This window comes from Adiantum capillus-veneris, chromosome 27 (assembly GCF_014529385.1).
Source record: "Adiantum capillus-veneris isolate H3 chromosome 27, ASM1452938v2, whole genome shotgun sequence".
NCBI classification, from domain to species: Eukaryota; Viridiplantae; Streptophyta; class Polypodiopsida; order Polypodiales; family Pteridaceae; genus Adiantum; species Adiantum capillus-veneris.
Window position 1 is genome coordinate 87,248,909 of NC_140957.1, and position 24,900 is coordinate 87,273,808.

Genomic DNA, 24,900 nt, shown 5'->3' on the forward strand with positions numbered 1-24,900 from the left:
CCTACTATAGTTGGCCTCAAAACCCCATGTGGGTTATAATATTTTCACATGGTAGCTTGTGAGAGGGGGTGGGGGGTGCCTTGAGCAACCCCCCAAAAAAACACCAACTTTTTTTTGGGGGCTCACTTGATCCTCCAATTTTTGATTCTGCATTTCAAAGTCTTTCAAGCCTCAAACCAACGTCCCCAAAAAGGGAAAAAAAACATCTTGTGCCCTATCCCCGCTGCAAATTGCCAACCTCAAACCGAACATATCTTGGTGCCAGAGCCTCCGATTGTCCAGCCATCTCTTCCTATTGGCTTCATATACTACATACCAACTTTTGAAACTCACGCGATCTTGAAAAAACTCTGATGGCCTTTCTCAAGGGGACCAAAATGGTGAATATCTAGCCCCTCAATGAATCTTTATGTGCTCATATGTTGGCCATTTGGACTCCGATTGGAGATATGAAAAGACCAGCATGTACCATAAATCAAGCACTTCAAAGTTGCAATTTCACAAACTTTCTTGGTGTTGAAGATTATGGTAAGGTTGGTAGAAGGTGAAGGGGCACAAAAACCATATACAATGTAGTAGTGTATGGCTTGGTATAAAGAGACCCATTTCTCAATGAAATTTTATCCAAGTTTGTGTACATGAGGTGCAATGCTTCTTATGAACTTGTGATCACTTCCACTCAACTCAAGATCGTGTTTATGAGTCCAAGCTAGTCCATCTTGTAACCTAATTTGCTTGAGTTATATCATTTGCCTGCTCTCACTTATGCATTATGGTTAGGCATCACTCACCCTAGCTCCCTTGAATCCATAGAATTTAACATGGTATCAGAGCCATGGTAGCTAGGGTTGAGTAGCGCTCTTATGAGCATAGGATCTTAGTGGAAGGAGGTCTTGTTTTGTACATCAGGAGGGTATCAAGTGTGTATAGAGTTCATATTTAATCACTCTACTTACCCTTACATAAGCTCCTTTATATCTCATGGGAGTGTGTGGAGAGAATACCCATCATGAGTTCTTCATCTAAAGCATGACTTCAAGACGGTGTGGAAATACTCGTAGAAAAAGTTTAACGTATTTAAAAAAAAAGGATAACATTGCTCAATTAGACCAAGAGCTCGCTTAGTATCCCTCTTCTCTGTGTGCAACATCTCCTCTAGGAACACGGCTGATGCCCCTGCTTCGACTGCCCTCTCCTTCCCTTTCCTTATCAAGCACAAAGAGAAGATTGCCTTTACACCCACCTTCATTGCACACAAAAGTGAAGCTTATAAGCTGCATGTGTTCACTACTTCACCTGAAGGGGTGGTTGCCCTATGTACGTGCATGCAAGAAAGGGGGAAGGAGAAGAGGAAGAGGAAGAGAGTCAAGCGTTTGGGGGAAATGTACAAATGCAAGCATATACAACTAGTGTCTCTTTATTGCTTTTTGTATATAAAAGAAATAGAGTTAGTAAGTGTAGGTTTGTGTCACGTGGGTCAAGTTAGCCACGCGATGGCCTTTACCCAACAATCTCCCACTTAATAGCCAATGTGGCTGTAAAAGTGGCGACCATATCTAGTATGTACAACAGTGAAGCACGACAACTTCTTTCTTGTACAAAAATTCTCAACCTACACACATTAACTCAATGCAATGTGCAAACCGCTCCGTAGCTAGGCTCTTTGTAAGAACATCTGCTGGGTTGTCATCAGTGTGGACCTTGACAAGCTCCAAGCACTTATTCGTCAATGCATCCCAAATGAGATGATACCTCCCCTCAATGTGTTTTGACTTGAGATGAAACACGGGATTCCTTGCCAAAGAAATGACACTCTGACTATCACAATGCAAAACTAGAACCTACTGAATGTCTAGATCTCCCACTAAACGTGAAAACCACATATCTTCTTTGCTGGCATCTGATGCTACAACATAATCAGCCTCTGTAGTGGAAGAAGAAGTACAATCTTGGAGAGACGATATCCAAGAAATGGCTCCTCCTACAAAGATGAAAATGTAGCCAGACGTAGATCTCTTACTATCTTTGCAACTCGCATAATCTACATCCGTGTAACCAATAATAGATGCATCACTATTGCCAAAGCTTAAAGACCTACCTGCTGTACCTTCAAGTATCTAAGGATGTGCTTCATCGCTATCCAATGTTGCTTGCTTGGATTAGACTAGATTAGCCCACTGCAAATGAAATTTTTGGTCTTGTAGCTACCATAGCATATATAAGACTACCTACAGCCAAAGAGTATGGCACATTTTCCATTTTTGCTTACTCAACATCTGACTTGGGAGAATCTTCCTTGATAGCAAAGTTTTTGCTCATTATTTGCTTCAATTTGGCAATCTCCTCAGTAGACTTTCCTACAATGAGCATGTCATCTACATATAAAATGAGAATGACCAAAGAACCATCATTGAGTTTCTTTGTATACAAGCAGTGATCCTCTTGACTCCTTCTAAAACCTTGGGACCACATAAAAGCGTCAATTTTTTGATACCACTGCCTAGAACCCTGCTTTAAGCCATAAAGTGCTTTCTTGAGTTTGCATACAAGCTCTTGCCTGCTAGGTTGTTCAAAATCTTTCGGTTGCTTCATGTAAACATCCTCTTCTAGATCCCTTGAAGAAAAGTTATCTTCACATCCATTTGGACAAGCTCAATGTCCTCTATGGCTACTAGGCCAAGCGCTATATGAAATGTAGTCATCTTGACCACTGGTCAAAAGATTTCATCAAAAGAAACTCCCTTTTGCTACTTGAATCCCTTAGTAACCAATCTAGCCTTGTACTTAGGCATAAGATCATTGGATGTAAATGTCTTCTTGTAAACCCATTTGCAAGGTAAGGCATGCTTTCTTTTGGAATTCAACCAAGTCCCATGTCTCATTGTTCACAATCGAGTTATACTCAAATTGCATAGCTTGCTCCCACTTCACACTATCATCCATTTGAATAGATTCTTTGTAATCGTAGGTAGTGACTTAACACATAGTCCAATCTTGCCTCAAAACGCTCAGGTGCATGACACTTGTAGATCTTCTCACTGCCTGATTGCTGGATTTTGCTCTCTATGGAGTACTACTAGTGATAGGAACTTCATCAGTAGACTGAGTTAGTTTTCCCAAATTTGTGGAGGCTACATCCTCAAATCTAACTTTTCGATATTCAGCCTCTTTAACAGGATGTCTATGCATATTAGACTCATTGAATATTACTTGTGAGCTGCAAATAACCTTTCTAGGAGAGACAATAGCTCATCGCTCCATCTACACCATAACCAATGAAGGTGAACTTGTGTGATTTGGGATCCAGCTTTTGCATAAGCTCTTTTGGCGCATGTGAGAATGCCTCACACCTAAATACACGTAATCTATCATAATTGGACTATTTACCCATCCACACTCCTGCAAAATCTTAAGATTCAATGAGTACTAGGCAATCTATTGATGATGTGTACAGTTGTCATAATAGTCTCTCTCTGAGGTAAATTTGCCATAGATAACATGGTTGTGACTCTTTTTTGAATCATGTGATTCATATGCTCAACAATTCCATTCTAACTGGGTGTGTACGGTGTAGTAAACTGTTTTTGAATCCCTTGTTTGCTATATAAATTCTTGAAATCTATGGAGACATACTCTCCACCATTGTCCATTCAAAAAGCTTTTAGATTTCTACCAGATTGGTTCTCAAAAACCATGGTTGAGAATTTTTGGAATGTAGCAAACACTTCATCTTTCCCCTTCAAGAGGTAGATCCACACCTGTCAAGTAGAGTCATCTATGAATGTCAGGAAATATAGTTCTCCCCCTAGATATTTGTGTGGCATAGGCCCACATAAATTTCTATGAACCAAATCTAGAGGGTTTCCCAACTCTCGGTGTAATGGCGAGGAAGTTTTCCTAGCTTGCTTGCCATATATGCAATGCTCACATAAATTGAAATCAAAATAGTTTAACACTGGTAAGTAGTCCAAATATTGAAGGATTTTCATTCCTTTCTTGCTCATATGGCCTAGCCGGCTATGCCACAACTCAATAGAAAGCTGCTTGGCTACATAGATAGAACTCTCTTTGACTGAAGAGACATATAAAGAGTACAATGATCCAAATTTTTAACCTTTTACGATAACCAAATTTGCTTTACGCACCATCCAAGAACCATTGCCAAAAATAGTAGGTATAACCTAGAGTATCAAGCTGATCAACTGACACTAGACTCTTAGTCAATTTAGGAACATGTCTGACTCCACAATGCATAAATTCAGTGCTATTGGTCATGCATAACTTGACATCTCCCATATCGCATATATCAAGCTGATAGGAATCTCCAAACTTGACTGAACCATGCATAGCAATATAGGTGGAGAAGTATTCCCTACGGGGAGTAACATGGAAACTGGTACCTGAATCAATGATCCAACTTTGCGCATAACACTCATAAAGAGCCAATAATGCATCTAGACTCAAATTGAAAGTGAAAACAAGCACATATGACGACTGCTACATGCTAGGAACAACCTTTGGAGATGGAGATTCAACCACATTGATCTCCTCTATCTTTACACTGCTCTTTGGAGCTTCAAACTTCACAATATTTTTACCTTTTTTACTCTAGAAACCATGACAATCTTTCTTTGAATGGCCTTTCTTACGACAATGATAGCATTCTACATTCTCAAGTCTGGCCTTGACTCTTGCTACAACTTTGGTGATCCTTATGATCCTGTGAATGATTGCGGCTACGACTACGTCCATCTCTTTGCCTATGGCAATTATGGCCACTTGCTATATATGCATCTCCATGGCCACTACTATCTAGTAACATCATTGAACTTCAGTTTACCGCATGTTGCAGAGTTACTAATCGTCGTATTGAATGTGTCCCCAAGAAGAAGGCAAAGAGCAGAGCAAGAAAATGGCCTTCATTTCATCATCAAAATTAAGCACTTTTGATGTTAGCTAAGAAAAGATGCTATTGAGCTCATTCAAGTGTGCACTAACAATGCTACCTTCTTCATATTCAAATGCATAAGTCTCTTCATCAAAAAACTTTATTAGAAGCACTTTTTCCATCCCAAGCTACACATAGAGAGTCCCAAAGCTCTCGTGTTGTAGTCTTGTCCATAATCGTGAAGAATATGGTCTCGCCAAGATGTAACCTAATCATGGCCATAACACGGGCATCCAAATCTTGCCACTAATGATCAATGTAAGCATTCTCTCTACACTCTTTCAATGGCGTTGTCAGGCCCTTGTTGACCAAGACATCAAGCATACGTTGCTTCCAAATTGTAAAGTTTGTGCCATCAAACTTCTTTATGTAGTAGTCTTCCCTTTTCAAAGCACTAATAGCAGCCATAACTCAAGAGAATGTGACCAAATATTTATGTGTTACCATATACATGTGGTAGTGATGTGTGTGAACACACTTAGGATCACCGGGGCATTTTTTCCCTCACTAGGAGGTTTTCCCCCCCGTGCATTGTATATATTCCCATCACCCCAGGGCTAACTTATCTTTCCATTGCACACTAAAAAATACACTCTCTGTTGTGTGCCTTGAGCTTCCTTCATCTTTTCCAAGCTGTGTGTGTTTTCTTGCTACCCTAATTCCAACAATTGGTATCAGAGCAGGTTGCATCCTCTTGAGCTTAGTCGCTAGCAGCTCCAGCAACGCATGCTCAATTTCTCCAATTTCTGTGACCTTTAGCGAGGGTTTGCAGGTTGAAAAAATTCTGCTCAGATTTTTGATTTGAGCTCAGTTCAGCCTCCATCTCCACTACATGTAGTACTGCACATGCTATTTTGTCATTTTGTGCAAAATTTTTGTCAGTACCGTTTTTTGCATAACAGGTCCCTTACATTCTTCTACAGTTTGTGCTATATAGCACGTGTTGTTCCTACTTTGTTTCTCCTCTTTTTGGGCAGTTTCCATATCAGGTAGTACAGGCATTTGTCTCATGGGCAACAACAACACAGATGTGTTCAAGATGTTTGCTGGCTGCTGAGGACAGATTGCATGGGGACAATTACCCTATGTGGGCTTACATGATGCAAGATGTTCTTGTGTCAAAGGGTGTCTTGAATATTGTGCAGGGCATAGATGTACATCCTGGAGGATGTAGGCGATGTTGAGGATGTTGCAGGTCTTGCTGCAAGGATTGCTAGTTGTTTTGCTTTTGACAGAACAAGCTCAATGGGATGTAAAAAATGCATAAGCTCATGCATTGATTGTGTTGTCTGTGAAGCACACTATCACTCCTCACATTCATTCAACAAAATTTGCAAAATAGGATTGGGATATTTTGGTTGGTCTTTATGCAAGTTGCAATGAGGCAAAAATTGCATTGCTACGTAAAGAGTTGGAGTCGAAGATTATGCATGAGGAAGATGACATAGACACTTTTCTTGTTGGTGTCATGGATATCAATGAGCAACTTATTTCTACAGAAGAAGTCATCTTAGACAGTTACCCTATGCAGACTGTTCTTGATGCCTTGCCAGATTCTTACCAGACTTTTGCTAGTACTTAGGGACTTATGACCCAAGGAAACCTTGAAGCTGTCAAGTTTGATGCATTATGCACATTGTTGTTGCAAGAGTTGCTTTCCAGAAAAAACAGGACTAGACAGTGTGCAATTGAACATGCCTTTATTGCTGCTCAAAGAAAAGGTGGTAAAATTAATGCAACCACTTCTCATGGTTCTTCTGCGAGTGGAAAATCACTTGTTGCTAATGTTTCTACTGGCAACAATTTGTTGGGAAATTTTGGTGATAAGGGCAAAAAGAAGATGCGTTGCCATTATTGTAAAGCTAATGATCACTTGATCAAGCAATGTCCTAATTTGAAGGCCAAAGAGGCTACTAATGCTGGTACTACAAATGTAGCTATTGTTGAGTCTTCTGTGAAAGGAGACTGTGATGCTGATGTTGATGCAGAATGGGCTTTTAGTGCAGTGTCCTTATAATCCTGCTGTCCATGATGCATGCATGGTAGTTGCTGCAAATTCATATGTGTGGTATTTTGATAGTGGTGCTACAAAGCACATTACCTCACATCGTGATTTTTTCACCTCTCTTGAGTTTGTCCCTCATGGGAATTCAGCTACTTGTGCCAACAATGCCTCTTATCCGGTTCAGGGAGTTGGAAAGATTGTGCTTACTACTACAAATGGCAGTTATTTCACACTTGTTAATGAGCTTTATGTATCTTGGATCAAGAAGAAAAATTTGTTTGTATCTGCACTTGCTAGACTTAGTCTTGTAGTCAAACTTACGGATGACAGATGTTCAATGCATGATCTCAGTTTTGGTGATGAAATTGTTGCATATGGCATTTTATGCCGTGGGCTGTATAAGCTCACTTTGTATGACAAGTGTGGGTAGAATTTTGCAAGTGCAGTTGTGGATTCAAAGGCTATTTCAGATGCAAAACTTTGACATGCACGTTTTGGTCATTTGAATTTTTCCAGTTTGCTACATTTGCAAAAATCTGATATGGTTGCTTATTTGCCGCCTCTTGAAGCACCTGTCAAACATGTCTGTGAAGGATGTGTTTTGGGTAAGATGCAGCGTTCTAAGTTTCCAAAGGATGGTTCAGTTAGGGCCACATGCAGGTTGCAGTTTGTGCCTAGTGATATTTGTGGGTCCATGCAAACTCCATCCTTGGAAAATTACCTTTACTTTGTGACTTTTATTGATGATTACTCCACGCATGCATGGGTATATCCGCTTAAAGTGAAGTCCAAAGTATTTGTGTGCTTCAATTTTTTTTTGGCTATGACTGAAAATGTCTCAAAATGTACTATGGGCACCCTCCGTTCCAATCGAGGGGCGGAGTATATGTCTCATGAATTTAATGCATTTATGGCTAGGTGTGGGATAAAACACCAATGTACAATGCCTTATACGCCTTAACAAAATGGTGTTGCTAAGAGGAAAAATAGGTCACTTATGAAAATGGCATGATGTATGGTCAAAAGTCAAGCTTTGCCTTCTTAAGCATGGGACCTTCTCCATGCAGGGTAGGCCCTTGCAATGTCCTCTCCTCTTGTATTCTCTAGGAGAATATCTACTGCTTTTGTCAGAAGAGGAGGAAGGTGAAGAAGAAGGAGAAGAGGGTGACCTCTTTCTTGCCTTTTTCTTCCTTAGTTTCCTCTTCCATTTTGGAGTGACGAGGAGAAGGACTATAGATGATCTTTTCCTCTTGGGAGGAGTTGGGGATCGTCGAGACTCCCGTCTTCGTGGAGCCACATCTTCAAAGGAATTTAGAGATTCACTTCTTGCTCGTTCACTGGATTCCTCCTCTTTTCTTATCAGAGAGAGTCTTCTTTTGGAAGTCTCAACAAGAGTCTTCCTAAGCTCTCTATCTTCTTTGAGAGGTAGGGAAGTCCCATAAGCGCGAAATTGTTGTGTAACTTCGGCTTGCAATGCAGGGTTGCCCATAGCTTGTTGCAACCTAGTAACAAGATAGTTCATAAACATTGGGGCATCATCAGTAGCACCTTCATGTGCAAAATCAAAATTTTCAATATTCATTCTAACCTCTTGATTATTGTCAGCCATGCTAATTAAACTTATGTATAAATTACTTTGTGCTTTGGTACCCTCAAAAACCTTAGTCGCTATTCTTCTTTACCTTTGAAAATTAGTTCTCAAGCAACCATACCCGTGGTTTAGAGACTGTTGATTGAAAAGACTAGTGAAGAGGGTCTAACATTGCTCGGTTGATTATGGTTCTTGTTGAGCTTGCTAGTAGCTCAATAATGGTTAAGTCAAAGGCAAGTCCCGAGAGACTACATTATTAAGACTATAGTTCCCAATGGTGTACGTCAAAATAAGTCCTTTTGAACCAAGATAATAGATCCCTGTCCCACTTACCCTATTGCAATGAACAGGTCCAACCTTTCATGGACAACTTAAGGACCTCTCTTCTTAAGCAAGAAAAGAGAAACCAATAGCTCTGATACCAATGTAATGGAAATGGCTTATGAATTGAGAATAGAAAAATTAATAAAACTATAATGAGCATTTTTATGAGACTACTTTGAGAACATAGAGGGTAGAATTAATTAGCAATAACAACATAACCATTATATTTAATTAACTTGGCATGAACAATACTTTTGCAAGAGAGAGAATTTAAGAACTTGACAACAATTGAGGACCGGATTTATGTGGAGCCGGTCCCCCCTCCAAAAGGCTTTTGTATTATAATTTCTCCCATAAAGAGATACTTGATACAACTTTGTGTTCCTTGAGATCTTGAGGGTGCAATGAAGATAGAGAGCTTCATGCACCACAATTATGCCCGTAATTTAGCTAATTGAAAGCATTAACTTGTTCCTGGCCTCAGTCCCAAGACCTCAAACACCTTCAAAGGTGCTAGCAGGGAATGAGGGTAGGGAAGAGGAAGAAGAAAAATTCTTACGAGCAAGAAATAGTTCCTCACTTATCATCACTCTTGCTGCATAGCATAACATAATAGCATAATAATGATGATAAAGAAGATGGCAAGCTTAAGCATTGAAGCATGGCTCTTGGTTGGATTTGCATTCCATAGCCAAGAGTGTTGGTGTAGGCTCTCAACTTCTGAACAAGCTTGGAGATGGAGATGAAGCTCTTGCACTTAGCACTTCACACCAAGAGAGAGAGAGAGAGAGAGAGAGAGAGAGAGACAGAGAGAGAGTATATATCTTGCAAGCAAGCCCCCTACATGCTTGGGTCGACCCCCTCTTGTAGCTCATGCCTTATGCTCATTGGCTCCTTCAAGCTTAGCCAATCACAAGCCTCAGTCAATTCAAGAAATAGAGGTAGCCTTTGGACAAGTGTCCTGAGAGAGAGGGCTTGATAAATGCCTAAAAAATTAATTATTATTCTAAATGCTCATTGGACCCCTCTTTAGCCTAGCCCATACGGCTAAGCATAGGGAGAATCTGACATGTGTCCTTGTGCCCCTTCAAGAAGGGGTGCCCTTTAGGGGTGAGAGGTTGAGTCAAACATTCCCCTAGCTTTGGGGATTGCCCCCTCCTTTGTAGGGCATCTCTTTAACTCAAGCCCCTCAAGTACCTTACCCTCCAAGTATGGGAAGCTTCTCAAGCACCTTAGTCAGCAACTAAAGGCTTGACATAAGCATAGGTTCACTCTCTCTAATGCCCCTAGCTTGTAGGCTAGCCCCTCCCCCCCCCATTGTAGGGTTTCTTGTTGACTGTGGAGCACCTTAAGCACAGGGTAAGCTTGCACATGGACCTTAGTCATCAAGCATGCCTAGCATCTTAATTATTAAACACCAAATGCATGGACCTAGCTGAACCTAAGGCTAAGGTCTAAGGACTTCTAACACTAACCTTTGGAGGTCTTTAATGAAGCTACCCTAAGGTCTTTCAAGCTCCATTAGCTAGCACTGCTCTTTGACATACATTCTCTCATTTGGACCCATTGACTTTGGCCTTGTGTTGAGATAGATCCATAAGCACATGTCTATATTCTAACTCTTGTTCTCGTTTATTCTCCCACATTAAATGATCAATCTAATATGAGAAAGCCATTTGGGTTAGTTAGATATTAAATTTTATGACACATGCTCTCTCTTGCACAATACAATCATTTCAGCATGAGCATTTTCCAGAGCATAGAACCTTTTTTTTTGCCAAAATACACATTTTTCACTTATTTATTAATAAGTGACTTTTGTTGGAAAAGTAGGTAGGGCAAATTGCTAAGAAACTATAAAAAAAAACCCATTGGGCACTCAATACAGGTAGAGGAGGTAGCAGAAGGTGGTGCACCAAGTGTTGCACCCGGTAGGTGGCCTCTCTCTCAGTAGTATCCCAACAACACTAGCATTTTTGGAGTAGATTTTAGTCATCATCATTTTTGCAATAGTACCATCTCTTTAGTCTCATCACATCCCCAATTCCATTCTTGGCAGCAGATGCTCGTTGAAAATCCATCCATCACTACAGATGTAAGTTTTTACCATTAGTGTTTTTCAACCTTGACGTCGTCGTCCTCGACACCATCGTCGTCTCGTTGACATCATCATCGTAGGTCCCGCACTTGACAAAGACCCATCGTTGTTATCGTCATAGTCCCATCGTCGTCATCGTCATTCGCCACGACACAATACCGCATTTTCAACCCTTACATTAACGCTAGTTCTCAGCCTTACAGATCATCCAATGTTTTCAATTTTTAGCCCTTAGAACAACAATTGTTGTTGACATAGTACCCGATCGCAGTAGATTCCCACGATCTTAGTTTTCAGCCCTAGCGTTTTTAGATTTCAACCCTAGCTTGTGTTGTCGTCACAGAAACATTGTCGTGTCGGTGACAATCATCATCGTCGTTAGCATCATCATCCTTGTTGACATCATCATCTTCGACATAGACCAGCGGTACCCATTGTCGACTCCATCGTCTTCGACACAAACCAGCAGTTAACGTTGTCGACATCATTGTCTTTGACATAGACCATCAATACACATCGTCAATATCATCGTCTTAGACATACCTCAGTACACCTTCAGTACGTCAGTACCCAGTACCTAGTCCCCAACATCAATAGCATCAATATCCATTAGCAGCATTACCTCAGCATTTGGTCATTGTATCAGTGTTGTACAAGAATAAATAAAGTACTTGCTCTGCAATAGAGCAAGGGGGCCCTTGAGGGTTGGGACTCGACATCCCTGTGTCGTCTCTTTTTTCTCTCTTGTCTCTCTCTATCATTCAGTTCATTTCAGCTCTTTCAAGTGAAGTAAAGTGTCCCTTGTATTTGTGTGCGGAGTACTAGATCCGAGCAAAATCCTTATTCTCTTCCATTGCACTAGACATTGGTATCAGAGCTCTATGAGCGTTGCACCTGATAGCTGCATCTCCTGATAATCGAGCACTTATGGTGCCACTGTCATTAAAAAAACCATCCTTTACTACCGTACTAGATGACCCAACCAAGGCAAGGAGGTAGCTTAGGCTTGTCAGACCTAACTGGATCACTATATGTGTGTACTACGAAACTCTTCAACAAAGGCATGCTCTTTGACGTTGCTTTCCTTCTTGGCTTTTCCTTGCACAAGATTGTCACTACAGCCCTCATGGACGATCGATCCCGTGGTGACTTACCTATGTAGAGCAGTGCTATTCTTAACACCAAAATCATCTCCTCTTGCACCATGTTGCATGTGGCCCTGATATTCTCATCCAATGTGTCCACAATGCCTGTGGAGCTTCTCATCTTTCTCCTCACCCACTCCATTGTGCTCACTGCCTCCCCTAATTTGGCAACCGTGGGCCATCTGCTTGTCAAGAGCTCCAACAAAACCACTCCGAAGGTGTAGATGTCAATCTTCTTGTCTACTTTGAGGGTGTATGCATGTTCTACATGCAAGAAAACACCACTTCAGTTAGAAGAAACAATTGAAATGGAGACAAGTGCATGGCAATATCAACATGGGTTCCTCTCTTATTTACATTGAGCAACATAGGGAAAGAAGAGCCCTAGCACCAGGAATTACAAGGCGCGATGTACCCGTAAGAGCATGCATCATCGATATAGCCTCATTGCTTTCTACCAGCTTTGCCAATCCAAAATCTGCAAGCCGAGCCTCCATGCTGCAATCTATCAAGATGTTGTTGGACTTGATATTGGGATGGGCTATCTATGGGAAGCAATCATGGTGCAGATAGCAGAGACCTTATGCGATTCCCATTGCAATATTATATCTTGACACCCAACCCACCAGAATTTATGTCCTGTCCTCGGCATGGAGTGGATCATTTAGTCCGCCATTGGTCATGTATTCATAAACAAGCAAAGTGTTGACATTGTTGTAGCAATATCCAAGCAGAAGGATGATGCTCCGATGGCATATGCTATCGAGAAAGTCGGACTCAATTTGGAACCCTCATGGTTTCCTAGCTCATCCAAAGGTTCTTCACAGCAACTGCCTCACCGCTCGACATCTTTTCCTTGTACACCATCCCTATTGCCCCCTTCCTGACAATATTGTCTCCTTTGGGCGTATTCAAAACGTCTTGCTTGTGAATTCCAACCTTTGCAATGTAGTGAGCCTCCATGGCCACTCTTCCATGCCTTCAATTGTGTCCTTGCTACACATTTGAGCACCATACCATTTGAACAAGTAGCGACCACCTGCAATCAAAATTAGCAAAGAAATGGCATCCAATGAGTTATGGAAGGTTTGAGCTTCTTCCTTTGGTCTTCCCCGAATGGTCACTTCCACCATCAAAGCCGATGCAAGAACATGGCAACATGTTCCCACATAAATTAGGGTTGCCAAGAAAAGAGCTTATGCTAGCTGTTTTGAGCATACCCTCTAATGGGATTGGGCCTAAGAGATTGTTATATAACACATTGAAAGCTTCTAAAGTAGTGGAGTTTTGAGATTGGTAAGGGATTTCACCTGTGAGCAGGTTTTGAGACACATCAAGAACTTTGAGATTCAACATGCTTGCAAGCTCGACAGGGATGCTCCCACATAGCTGATTCTCTTGCAGTTGAATGGTTATGAGGTGGCGGCATATGCTCATATTCACTAGAATGTCACCCATGATGTGATTTTGAGACAAGGAGAGCACATATAGGGGAGTGCAATCTTCGAAGTCTATCGGGATAGAGCTTGTACGTTGTTACCAGATGCGTAGACGCTTTGAATGCTGGTCATTCTCCAAATGGTATTGGGAAGGCCACCATAAAGAAGGTTGTAAGGCACATCAAGGTAGCTGAACTTCAAAGAGTTGCCAAGGTTGACAAGTATGGTGCCTGTGAGCCTGTCTGTTTGAGCTCAAGGTTAACAAGCTTGGGAAGCTTCCCAAATCCAAGAGGGATAGGGCCAGTGAAGGAGTTCCCTTGGATGTGTACGTGAACAAATGATTCACAGTTTGCAAGACCAGATGCAATTGGACCATCTAACTGATTGGAGAAGAGGATAAGGTTGGTGCAATTAGAGTGGAGGTAGAGGTCCGGGGGGATTGGCCCTTGAAAGAGATTCGATGACACATCGATCCATTGTAGAGGCAAGCTTCTCTCCAGCCCTTGTGGGAGAACTCTGGTGAATGAGTTGTATTATATAAGCAGATCAAGCAGGTTTTGGTAAGAGCCCGGCGACTTCGACGGGGAGCAGGCCATTCAAAACATTCACACAACACTTAAGAAGGTCAAAGTCCGTAGGTTGCCATATTCCATTGGGATAGTGCTGGTGTAATTGTTGATGGTCAAGTCCAACGACATTGAAGAGGTCATGCTGCTACCAAGCTCTGGTGGCAGGCTCCCTATTAGGATGTTGCAATAGAGGAAACGCGTGTCAAGAGACTTGAGATGGTCGAGCTTGGGTGATATACTACCAAATAAATCAATGCAGTAGAGATCCATGTATTCCAATTTGGATAACCTTCCAAGCTTTGGTGGGAAGCTCCCATTGTATCCGTTGTAGTAAACAACTAGATGCTCAATGTTGGCAAGATCACCTAGCTTTGGTGGATTCCTTCTGATGAGGAGGTTACGTACAAGAACTAGATATTTCACGCTTCAAAGCTTGCCGTATGCGGGCGGAATTGTGCCAGTGAAGTAGCTGCCACCAAGATGAAGATGCTAAAGAGTAGAGATGATGGAAGTAGAGTAGAGAGAGAGGAGTAGAGAGTTGATCATAGAATACCACCTCACATAGAGAAAAGAGATATGGAGACAACTCACAAAGCAAATTACAAAGAAAGAAGCAGAAAGGTTAATTCAAAAGACAGTGTGAACGAGAGATAAGCAAAGGGGTCAAATCAACAACAACAACAACAACAACAACACACACACACACACACACACACACACACACACACCCACATATAGACAGAGAGAGTCTGAGTTGCTATGACTCTTTGTATCTTTCTTTCTCTCAGATGAATGTATGTGCTATTCTTAAAATTTGACATTTTCGAAATTTGTAAACCCACTTTACCAAACAAACATTCTGTTGGCTGACTTATTTCATCGTTTTGTCTGTCATAGTGGAAAAGTACTCACATAGTTAGCGAGAGAAGAAATTGGGTTACAAGTATGTTCGATTACTTGTTTTCTGTGTGTGTGTGTGTGTGTGTGTGTGTAGCTATCCCTTTCTGTCCCTCTTCATATATGCATATCATATGTGTGAATAGTTGTTTAAGTCTCTTTCTGCTTCATTTACAAACGGGCTAAAGAATAGGTGCATAGATACCTTGTGTAAAATAAATGCATTCATGTAGGTATGTGTGTCTTTCATGATTGTCAATTTTGAAGTTTGAAATGGAATTCATTATGAACGTGTTGGGCAGCAAGTTATGTCTTTACGTTAAATGACTTATGACGCTTGGGGGTTAAATCTATTGTATATATTCTTGGTCAAGTGTATATATTATAGATTCTAGATGTGTCTTGTGTGGAATATTTAGTACTTTATTGAATATTTCCATTTTAGCTTTAGATTTTGATATTCAAACATTTTGTATGAATAGTGTAGTGTTCTCTCTCTCTCTCTCTCTCTCTCTCTCTCTCTCTCTCTCTCTCTCTCTCTCTCTCTCTCCCCTCCTTGTCTCTCTTGTTACCACATATGTGGAGTGAATAATTGATGTATATATACTATATTGCTCGCTCATAAAAATACTTCTCTCTCTCTCTCTCTCTCTCTCTCTCTCTCTCTCTCTCTCTCTCTCTCTCTCTCTCTCTCTCTCTCTCTCTCTCTCTCTTCTCTCAGTGCACAATACATAGTTAATGCATATAATATATATTGTATAGCCACCAAAAATACAAAATGTGATTAACAACAGAATTTTGAAAGTCTCTCTCTCTCTCTCTCTCTCTCTACCACATACATACAAATTGAAAGATTGATGCATACCTACTATATTGTTCTCTGTGTGTGTGCACGCGTGCATGCACAGTAAAGAAATAATATACAAAATTTATATTGTACTACAGGCATAAAAAATACAAAATGTAGTTGAAAATATTTTTTTAATGGTATCCATTCCAACCTTTGCCTCCGTAATTCTCTCCCTTTCCTTCTCTGCACACACAAATATAAAAGAGTGAAGAGAATGACCTACTTCTAAATCATTCAAAAACACTAAATATAATTTATTACACTCTCTCTCTCTCTCGCTCTCTCTCTCTCTCTCTCTCTCTCACACACACACACACACACACACACACACACACACACAATTGTGTTCATAAATATATGTACATGTTGTTGGAATTAGGGTTGCAGAGAAACACACACAGCTTGGAGAAGACGAAGGAAGCTTAAGGCACACAATAGAGAGTGTGTTACTTAGTGTGCAATGGAAAGATTAGATAGCCCTAGAGTGATGTGCGTATATACAATGCACGGGGGAAAAAACCTCCTAAAGAGGGAAAAAATGCCCCTGCGGTCCTAGTGTGTTCACACACATCACTACCACATGTATCTATGGTAACAAATCCCCCCTGGAGTGATGCGGTGAACGAGAGTTGGCACATGAGTAAAGGGAAGTGCCATGCCCTGAGGACAGGATCAGTCCACAAAGGGGAGTAAGCCCAAAGCTTTGCGGAAAGCTTCAAGCTTCTCAAGAGACAATGCCTTTGTGAAAAGATCTGCATGGTTGTTTTGTGTTAGCACATAAGCCAAGCTGATCTCTCCTGCTGAGAGCCTCTCCCTGACATAGTGGTAATGCACCTTAATGTGCTTTGTGCGAGCATGAAAAACTGGGTTCCTCGCAACTGCCAATGCGCTCTGATTGTCAGTGTAGATAGTGTTGGCAGTGTCCTGTCCAACACCCAAATAATCCATAAGGCGTCTGAGCCATATACACTCAACCGTAGCTATGAAGACTGCCCTGTACTCAGCCTCACAACTCGAACTGGCCACAGTAGGTTGCTTCATGCTCAACCATGATATACATGAACTGCCAAGCATGAAACAAAAACCACTTGTGGACACTCGCGTGTCAAAACAACCAGCCCAATCTGAGTCCGAAAAAGCATGTAAGTCTGGCGGCAATGATCCCCCTTGGGATAAAACAAGCCAAGATGTAAAGTGCCACTATGGTAGCGAAACATCCTCTTGACAGCCTGCCCATGCTTAGACCCTGGGCTATGCATAAATCTGCTGACCTGTGAGACTGCAAAATTGAATATCCGGCCTCGTGTTGCAGACATAAATGAGGCAGCCAACAACAGTTTGGTAAAAGGTGACATCAGCAGGATCGCCAGCATCATGTAGACTCAACTTAAAACCTGTTCCCATGGGAGTGGCAGTAGGTTTGCAATCCTCAAGTCCAAACTTACATAGCTATGTCTCTATGTCACTTTTCTGACACAAGGCAATACCACCATCACACTGCTTAAACTGTATACCCAAGTAATGATGCAACAGCCCCAAATCTTTCATCTTGAGAGTAGCATTCAAATCAGCCTTAAATTCAACAATATGTCTCTGATTTGGTCCAGTGATCAACAAATCATCAACATAAAGAACCACAATGAGAAGTACATCACCCTCACGCTTTACATACAATGTGCTTTCTGTTGGACTGTTACGAAAGCCTCGTTTAACCAAATGAGTGTTAGCTTTCTCATACCAAGCACGAGGAGATTGCTTCAACCCATACAAAGCCTTCTTACATCTGCACACTTTGTCCTCTTGTCCTTTTATGACAAAACCGCGAGGTTGCGTTACATAAACTTCGTCGAATATGTCACCATTCGACAAAGTAGTAACAATGTCTGATTGATGTACATCCCAACCAAAATGAGCTGCCAGTGCACATAGAAAACGTACAGTAGTCATACGACAAGTGGAGCAAAAGTCTCTTCATAATCTATGCCTTTTTGTTGTGCATAACCTTTTGCAACAAGTCAAGCCTTATGGCCATCGATCTCACCATCCGCCTTGCGTTTCAACTTGTAAACCCACTTCGTACCAATGGCCTTTTTGCCAGGAGGCAAATCACATAAAGTCCATGTGTCATTTTCTATAAGTTCATCATATTCTGATTGCATGGCAGCCATCCAATTTTCTGAATTCTGTGCTTCATCAAAAGACAGAGGCTCATTATCATCATGTAAGCTAGACACAGCCAAAGCATAACAATCTGATGCATAAGATGCATGGCGAGAGCCTGAACGAGTACGACTAGAGAAAGGTGCATCCAATTTACTGTCACGCAAAGTGTGCACCAGCCATTTTGGCATACCTCTAGCCTGCTCATTTTCAGCCCTTTCCTCATCAAGTACATCATGTACATCTGCATCAGTAATAGGCTGATCTAAAACATTTTCAGAAACACCCATAGGCTGTACATTTGCCTCATTGGAACTTACATTCGTATTTAAAGAGGCAACAAAGTGTCATAAATGTCCTGTGAGCTTACATTATTGTCTCTAGTACATGACAACAAGGGCTGAACAGAATCTTCCACAAACACTACATCCCGAGAAACCAGAATACATTTTGTGTGCGGATGATACAACCTGTAACCTTTGCTTTCAGCACTATAACCAACAAAAAATACATTTGACAGGCTTATCATCCAATTTTCTGCGCTGCACTTGTGGCACCAAAGCATATGCCAAACAGCCAAAAACACGCATGTGCTCAATAGAAGGCTTTCTATCATGCCATGCTTCATATGGAGTAATAGACCGCAAAGCTTTCGTAGGACACCTGTTAAGTACATAAGTGGCACACATGATGGCCTCAAGCCAAAAAGAATGCGGCAAAGCTTGACTTTTGACCATACATTGTGCCATTTTCGTAAGTGACCTATTTTTCGTCTCAGCAACACCATTTTGCTGAGGTGTATAAGGCACTGTACATTGGTGTTTTATCCCACGACTAGCCAGAAATGCATTAAATTCATGAGACATATACTCCCCCCCTCGATCGGAACGGAGGGTGCCCATAGTACATTTCGAGACATTTTCAGCCATAGCCACAAATTGTTTGAAGCACATAAAAACTTTGGACTTCGCTTTAAGCGGAAATACCGATGCATGCCTGGAGTAATCATCAAGGAAAGTCAAGAAGTACATGTAATTGCCCAAGGACGGAGTTTGCATGGGCCCACAAACATCACTATGCACAAGCTCCAACCTGCATGTGGCCCGAACTGAACCATCCTTTGGAAATTTAGAACGCTGCATCTTACCCAAAATACAACCTTCACAACATGTATGACAGGTGCTTCAAGAGGCGGCAAAGAAGCAACCATATCAGATTTCTGCAAACGGAGCAAACTAGCAAAATTCAGATGACCAAAACGTGCATGCCAAAGTTTTGCATCTGAAATAGCCCTTGAATCTGCAACAACATTTGCAAAATTTTGTTCACACTTGTCATACAAAGTGAGCTTATATAGCCCACGACACAAAAGGCCAGATGCAACAATTTCATCACCAAAATTGAGATCATGAACTGTACATCTGTCATCCACAAATTTGACTACAAGTCCAAGTCTAGCAAGTGCGGATACAGATAAGAGATTATTCTTGATCCCAGGTACATAAAGTGCATCAACAAGTGTGAAGGAATTGCCATTAGCAGCAGTGAGCACAATCTTTCCAACTCCCTGAGCTCGATAAGAGGCGTTGTTGGCACAAGTGACTGAATTTCCATGAGGGACAGACTCGAGAGAGGTAAAAAATTCACGATGTGAGGTAATGTGCTTTGTAGCACCACTGTCGAAATACCACACATGTGAATTTGCACCAATTGACAAGCATGCAGCATGGACAGCAGGATTGCAAGTGCACTTTGCGCTAAAAGCCCATTCTGCATCAACATCAGAAACACAGTCTCCTTTCACAGAAGACTCAACAATGGCTGCATTTGTAGTGGAATCAACATTTGCAGTGGAACCACCCTCTTTCTTCTTAGCCTCTTTGGCCTTCAATTTAGGACACGACTTGATGAAGTGATCATTGGCTTTACAATAATGGCAACGGATTTTCTTTTTTCCCTTATCACCAAAATTTCCAAACGAATTGCTGCCAGTAGAAGCATCAAGAACATAATTTTTGCCACTCGCAGCAGAACCATAAGAAGTGGCTGCATTGCTGTTACCACCCTTTCTTTGAGAAGCAATAAAAGCCTGTTCAACTGCACGCTGTCTAGTCCTGTTTTTTCTGGAAAGTGATTCTTGCAACAACAATGTGCATAATGCATCAAACTTGACAACTTCTGGATTTCCTTGGCTCATAAGTCTCCAAGTACTAGCAAAAGTTTGGTAAGAATGTGGTAAGGCATCAAGAACAGTCTGCACAAGGGAACTATCTGAAATAACTTCACCTGCAGAAATAAGTTGCTCATTGATATCCTTGAGACTAGCAAGGAAAGTGTCCATATCATCTTCCTCATGCATAATCTTCGACTCCAGCTCTTTACGCAGCAAAGCAATTTTAGCCTCATTGCGACAAAATATCCCAAGCCTGTTTTGCAGATTTTGTTGAACGGATGTGAGGAACAATGGTGCGCTTCACAGACAACGCAACCAATGCATGAGCCTGCGCATCCTTAACATCTCAACGAGGTTGTTCTGCCGTAGGCAAACAACTCTAACAGTTGCAATCCTTGCAGCAAGACCTGCAACATCCTCAACATCGCCTACATCCTCAGAACCAGGACATACATCAATGCCCTGCACAATGTTCCAGACACCCTTTGACACAAGAACATGTTGCATCATATAAGCCCACATAGGGTAGTTGTCCCCATCCAACTTGTCCTTAGCAGCAAACATCTTGAACACATCTGTGTTGTTGTTGTCAGCCATGGTAAATGCTGCACCTGATGTGAAAACTGCCCGAAAATAGGAGAAACGGAGCGGGAGCTACCTATGCTATATAGCACAAACTGTAGAAGACTATAAGGCACCTGTTATGCAGAAAAAGGCACTGACAAAAATTCTGCACAAAATGACGAAATAGCATGTGCAGTACTGCCTGTAGTGGAAACGGAGGCTGAAATGAGCCCAAATCAAAATTCTGAGCAGACCAAGCTCTATGAGCTATCCCAAAATATTTGTCGACCTGCGAACGCTCGCCAAAGCTACTAAAATTGGAGAAAGTGAGCAGGCGTGTGCTGGAGCAGCTGGTGACTAAGCCCGGGAGGACGGAACCTGCTCTGATACCAATTGTTGGAATTAGGGTTGCAGAGAAACACACACAGCTTGGAGAAGACGAAGGAAGCTCAAGGCACACAATAGGGAGTGTGTTACTTAGTGTGCAATGGAAAGATTAGATAGCCCTAGAGTGATGGGCGTATATACAATGCACGGGGGGAAAAACCTCCTAAAGAGGGAAAAAATGCCCCGGCGGTCCTAGTGTGTTCACACACATCACTACCACATGTATATGGTAACACATGTACATAATTTCTACATGCTCAATAGGAAGAACAATGCAATCTCATACTACCCCTCCATCTCTCTGTGTATATGCAAATATTGTGTACATACTAGATAGTAGAAATGGTGCAATCGCATTCTCCCCCTTAGTTCTTTATACACATCTCTCTCTCTTCTCACATGTGTTTATATTTCTCTAATATTCAGTGTATCTCAAAGTGTCTTCCACAGAGAGCAGTAAATCTAAAATTGAGGCAAAGCATATGTCGAGCTCAAGCTCAATGGAGGTAACAAATTACTCTTTCACTTGCAGCTTTATATTTTAAAAAACATCAGTGTGCACATTAAATCCATGTAATGAACTTAAAAAGGAAAAAGGCAATACTCCAATCCATATACAATTTGACTGTGCTTATTATTAAAGAGTAGTACTGGTAAAGTCCAACATCAAAAATGGAAAGACAATTCTACACAAAAATTGTCATTGAGGACCTTCTGTATATGGACAGAGACGAGCTTATGAAATTATACTCACGGCAAAAACAAGAAAACATGAGTGTGTTCCTTCGGATATCCAAGAAGGTCTTAATGAAGCTTTCAGTACGTTGGCTAAAATTCCAAGGACGCAATGAACCGATTAAAGTAAACGAGGGTTCTCTTTATAATGAATATAAGAGGATACTAGGTCAGATCCGACAGAGTGCAAAGGCTATACACTTTGACGAATTCTTGCCTAGTTTCCTTTGAGAAAGAATAACCTTATCAGAGTCGTTATATTCTAGTTACAAAAGAAAAGCACCAGCAAAAGTGACGCACAATGCAACATCTGAACCAGGAGATACTCCAACGATCAACCTTCACAAATAAAATTCCTCTCAACAACATGTATTGGTTGAGGGGAGCATACCCGTGTCTACAAAATAACCATCAAATATAGGGATTTCAAAGATCCACACTACAACTTCAAGATTTTCAATCAAGACAACCACGTAGGATTGCAAGCGTGGCCATACAAGTCTCTATGTTTATGAAGCGTCACAGTGGTATTGTACACCCCTTCGCAATTTCAACAACCCTTGATTCACCAAGGATTGTGTACAGATTTTGGAATGGTTGATGCTTAGAGAGATGGCTATACTTGGTGACAATAGATGGGAATAGGCCAATGCCAAGTTCCTTTGTTGATATAGGCAAATTAGAAATGGTGAAATGCCAAGGCATTGAACTTCTTTACTCTCTGCTTGACGCAATACACTTCTTGCACTATATTGGGACTTTACATAATAACATCTGTAGCGAGAAATGTTGTTCTCCACTTCGACCAAACATCTCATAATGTTTACTTGGGAATTGTCGGGCTCAATTGAAGTGCACAAGACGTCCAAACTGATGCCAGATACTGCATTGCATACAATACGAACTTACAAGCATAAGTATCTCCATATAGAGCCGGAGTGTTTCTCTATTTCACCTCTAGCTTACACCTACAGACATGATATGTACTCTACATCTTTCCTTATCTATAAGATGCTCAGAGCTTGTACTCCAAGAAACATTGCGGAGGATTACATTGTCGATAAAATAGGACAAATTTGTGAAAGAACTTTGGCCAAGGACTCAACATACCGACCGACGCTATCAGACTTCTTCGTTGCATTCAGCCCTTTCGACAGGGACTACGCAGAGGAACATAAGCTCCTTCGGTTTTGTCCTGTTGTGTTGGACTGAGTTGTGAACCCATCCATGAAATTTTTTTTTACATGCCTCCATTTTTTTGTATCAATCTAGTTATTAATATATCTATAAATTTTTGGAGTTCTCCTCAATGCAAATAAAAATTCACTACTAATATATTTCTTTTCTGTTGTCCTATAATTGGCATGAATTTTTTGAGTACTCTAAAAATAAGCAGAGCTTTATAAGAAATACAACCTAAATTGGATAACTTCATATTTTCTTTAATACTGTTCTCACTAGAATTATCTATGCATAATTATGCTGGCCTCACCAAAGGTGCCCTCTTTGACCATTTTGAAATTGGTGACATATCTGAGGAGATGTCACACGAAGAAACTTTTGAGGGCTATATTTTATGTAGATATGGCACATATGATCATTTCCTAAGTGCAAAAAACCTCAATCTACGTGCAGATCTAGTCAATGACGAGGGCTTTGCGACAATCATACTATTGGTGGATAGAGACTTTATACCTATTTTCAAGCCTTTCATAAAGAAAAGGACATGGCTTAGAGTGGAGAAGTTTGCAATACAAAAAGGCAAGCCAATGTTTGATAAGGGTGATGCGTCCATGGTGCTTGTCGTGAATGGAAATTCAAAAGTAGCCAACATATCTCCGAAGGGATTGAATATTTTATTCTTCTCAAATACTAGCTTGTCTAGTATAGTTCAATTTGAGGTAGCTAGTCCAAGAGAGGATACTATATCTGCTGTACTCTTCGAGGACAGAGGGAAGGAAACAACGTCATATGACAAGGTGATCCACACTGTTCGCTGCACTGATGGTATTGAGGAAGCAGACAAACATATCGTAGATACTTTTTTGCCTCATTTACAACCATATATTTAAGTGCTCAGATAAATAAGCCATGAGCTAACTTCTTGTTGGAATTAGGGTTGCAGAGAAACGCACATAGCTTGGAGAAGACGAAGGAAGCTCAAGGCACACAATAGAGAGTGTGTTACTTAGTGTGAAATGGAAAGATAGATAGCCCTAGAGTGATGGGCGTATATACAATGCACGGGGGAAAAAACCTCCTAAAGAGGGAAAAAATGCCCTGGCAGTCCTAGTGTGTTCACACACATCACTACCACATGTATATGGTAACAAATCCCCTCTCGAGTGATGCGGTGAACGAGAGCTAGCACATGAGTAAAGGGACGTGCCATGCCCTGAGGACAGGATTAGTCCACAAAGGGGAGTAAGCCCAAAGCTTTGCGGAAAGCTTCAAGCTTCTCACGAGACAATGCCTTTGTGAAAAGATCTGCAAGGTTGTCCTGTGTTGGCACATAAGCCAAGCTGATCTCTCCTGCTGAGAGCCTCTCCCTGACATAGTGGTAATGCACCTCAATGTGCTTTGTGCCAGCATGAAAAACTGGGTTCCTCGCAACTGCCAATGCGCTTTGACTGTCAGTGTAGATAGTGTTGGCAGTGTCCTGTCCAACACCCAAATCAGCCATAAGGCGTCTGAGCCATACACACTCAACCGTAGCTGTGAAGACTGCCCTGTACTCAGCCTCACAACTCGAAGTGGCCACAGTAGGTTGCTTCTTGCTCAACCATGATATACATGAACTGCCAAGCATGAAACAAAAACCACTTGTGGACACTCGCGTGTCAAAACAACCAGCTCAATCTGAGTCCGAAAAGGCATGTAAGTCTGGCGGCAATGATCCCCCCTTGGGATAAAACAAGCCAAGATGTAAAGTGCCACTAAGGTAGCGGAAAATCCTCTTGACAGCCTGCCAATGCTTAGACCCTGGGCTATGCATAAATCTGCTGACCTGTGAGA

General features: G+C 41.4%; 1 pseudogene; it reads right to left on the reverse strand.

Moving 5' to 3' along the window:
- LOC147422337 (uncharacterized) overlaps nucleotides 1–24,900 on the reverse strand; it is a 60,702-nt pseudogene that overhangs the window by 26,525 nt on the left and 9,277 nt on the right.